The sequence below is a fragment of the Telmatherina bonti genome, assembly GCF_933228915.1.
Source record: "Telmatherina bonti genome assembly, chromosome: 4".
In the NCBI taxonomy this organism is placed as follows: Eukaryota; Metazoa; Chordata; class Actinopteri; order Atheriniformes; family Telmatherinidae; genus Telmatherina; species Telmatherina bonti.
Genome location: NC_136622.1, coordinates 25,473,279 through 25,476,576, shown reverse-complemented (window position 1 = coordinate 25,476,576; position 3,298 = coordinate 25,473,279).

Here is a 3,298-nt window from a genome sequence, read left to right as displayed (position 1 = left end):
TCAACAGCATTAACACTTTTTTGGACTGTTGTATGGTGTGAAGAAAGTTTATGACCATACTAAGTCCATACTGTGGCCCATACAGTGAAGACGCTCCTCCGTATTGCTTTTCAGCGACTGCTTGATATGCAGTCCTCTTTTTTTACTATTCATCTTTGATCAAACCATAAAAGGAGTGAATGAATGAGTGGGGACCAGTCTTCTTTCTGTCTATTCATTGCACTGTCCCAGCCTGTTATTATGATTGATTTGGGTCTGGGGCATATATTGCTTGGCGGGGCCTATTCTGACTGTACTTCATCACCAGGCATAGCTAAATGCTTTAAAAGCATTGATTTGCCTGAATTACAACGTGGTATCAGACCTCTCACCTGAGAAGCTCTGTGTGAGCTTGTATGTGTGTAAGTCAGTGAGTGTTTAAGACAGAGAAAATAAAGGGAGATCTCCCCTCCACATATCATAACACTCCAGTCTGCCCTCCCTTTTACCCACCCAGCACCACACCCCCGCCATCATCTTCGTTCCATCGATTTGCCCCATAAAAGGTGTTTAATTCAATCAAGGGGAAAGTGAGTGCCTGTTTTTCTGGATCACCCTGTCGATAGCAGTATAATCAATTAGAGTGGCCTGCACCTCCCTCTCTCCCGTGCACATCTGTACTACACTGGCTCAGTTTCTAAAAACTAGTGCATGCTATTTCTGTTCTGCCTGTCCTACATGACTTCCTCATTATCGCGCACATATTAAGATCTAGGTAGAAATAGATAAGATGTGACATTAAACATTAAAATATATTTTTTGCTGCCTTTAAAACAAAAGTTGACTGAAATATAACTGAAGGCTAATGTTGGAAAAACTTGTCCAGGCTGAACATATAAGTGCAACAAACTGTAGTTCTGTAAATGACCACGAGGGCTGGATCAAGGGACAAGACGTTCCCTTCGGACAACAACTTTACTACAGAAATAAACAATTCTACAGCTTGAAATAGAAACAGACTAAAGCTTTTAATTTCCAATTACTTTCTTTCAGACAAGTTACTAGAATAAAAGAAAAAGTAGACGTAGAAGCTGTTTACAAATAAGTATAAAAATCAAATATCAGGTCAAATATCAGCAACTTCTTGTCGCACAAACATAAAAATGCAGCATTTTTTTTTTCAGCTCCCTGGATGAGAGATGTGACAATGTTGAAATGGCATGGAACACTTTTGGCTCCAAATGTTAAAATTATTCATGTGTGGTTTCTGCACAAGTAAAATTGCATCATATTAGTTTGGCAACTGGCTGGTTCATTATATCTGTTCAGGGGGAGAATATTTATATAAGTGACCCATTTGAATAGCACTAAGGCCAAAAGATGCATAATTAATGGGATGGCCTCTTTGAGTGGCAGATAAGTGCTATGCTGGTCCAAAGGATGTGCATAGTGTCCTTGGATTCATAGATACAACCCTTGCATGTTATGACTGATTCCTAAAATTGCATTAACCTAAAGGTCTGATGTTAGGCTTTGCTTCCGTATGGTAGTCAACAATCAAATCTTTTTTTTAAATATATATCTCTGGAATCTATGGAAGACCATCTTAGTGACAGCAATAATAAGAATTTTACTAGAGAAATTCATCTCTGCGTTTCATTCCTCAATATGTACTAGAGATCAGTGGGCTGCTATGTTCTGGTGCCCGAGAAGCAGGGTAAGGCCTTGCCCAAAGACAGACTTAAAGTATATCAGTGTGTTAAAGTTTGACATCAGGGGTCCCTGTCAAAGCGATGATATCTGATATGACAAATTACGTAATTGTGTTTCTGACTCATTTGATGGCACAGCTACATTTATTTTGTGCCTTTCAGAGCCCATTGCTGCCCAGCAGCATCCTGTGGCCAAAACGTACTCTGCAACTTTTTTCTTCCAGGGTGCCGCATGATGTTGCAGCTGAGTTTAGCTTTATGCACCATTTCAAAACTAGCAAGCTAATAAAAATCCACCTAGTGATTTGAACATGCAACGTCGCTAATTCTGTTCTACACTACCAGTCAAAACTTTTGGCACACTTTTCCATTAAATCCAATGAGAAAGTGTGTCCAAACTTTTGAAATTCATACACAATATATATTTTCTGTTTTTCATACTCTAACTCTGTATTTTGTATTTTCATTCACGTGGACACCACAAGAGCACTCAACACACTCGAGTGCACAAACTCATGACACTAAACCACTAGACAATAAAGGGAATGAAGAAATAAAAGGTCCGATTCATCAAAATCACGAAAGGCTCTACCACCCAGTAAATTAAACAATATTTCATAATCACTCTGACAATGAGACAAGAGACAGCAATTTGGGGCTGAGAGTTTCTTCTCAGCAGAGAAGCACACACAAATACTCTCACACACACGAATGGTGCACATAATTATCAGAGCGGACATGCTCTGGAGGCCACCGACACTCCCCGAGTACCTGCCCAATCAAGTGTCCAACAACAGACACCCACCCAGCCTTCATTTATCTTGTCTGTGAGTGTGCGTATGTGTGTGTATCAAACTAATTACCACCATGAACCATCCCACACAGAGTCCTAACCCAGACATCGTGGCGCTGTCCAGGGACAGGGGAGGTGGGTAATTAGCCTTCCATTATTACAACACACAGACACACAGTGAGCAAAGAGGCTGTAGGAGGGTTGGAGGTTGTGTAGTAGGACTTGTTTTGGGACTCAGGACATTGTAGGAGGTCATAGTTGACAATGTGTAAATTGGTAAACAGCTGAGCCAGAGTCCATTTAATGAGATTTTATATGCCATCAACCCACTTGAATGTAGCTTTGAGCTGTCTACTACTTGACCATGTGTTTTAGCGGGCCTGTTTAGTCAAATATTTATCAGCTACAACCTTTATTTATGTATTTACTTAAATGTGTGATGATGCTCATCATTGCTATGTCCTAGAAGACACAAACATTATGATTCTCTATCTGGATTACAAAATCTCACATAACGAGGAAGTGAAGATCAGAGAGTCAATAATTGTCTGCTTGTCACATGCTATTAGCTTTAAGTTGGTTGTAGGAATAATTGAGTTTAAACTATAATGTTCATAATTGTGTCCAATTAAATGGTTATTGTTTATCTGCCTGAATGGAAAGTAATAGAGGAGGACATAGTGATCAAGACATTTGTCATATATGACACCCAAGCAATATCACCAACATGACAGTACTCTGCTCTCCAAGAATTTGACCAAAAATAACACCATCTTGAGGTCTTGTGTGGTTTTGCTGCAGAGAAATTGTGCAG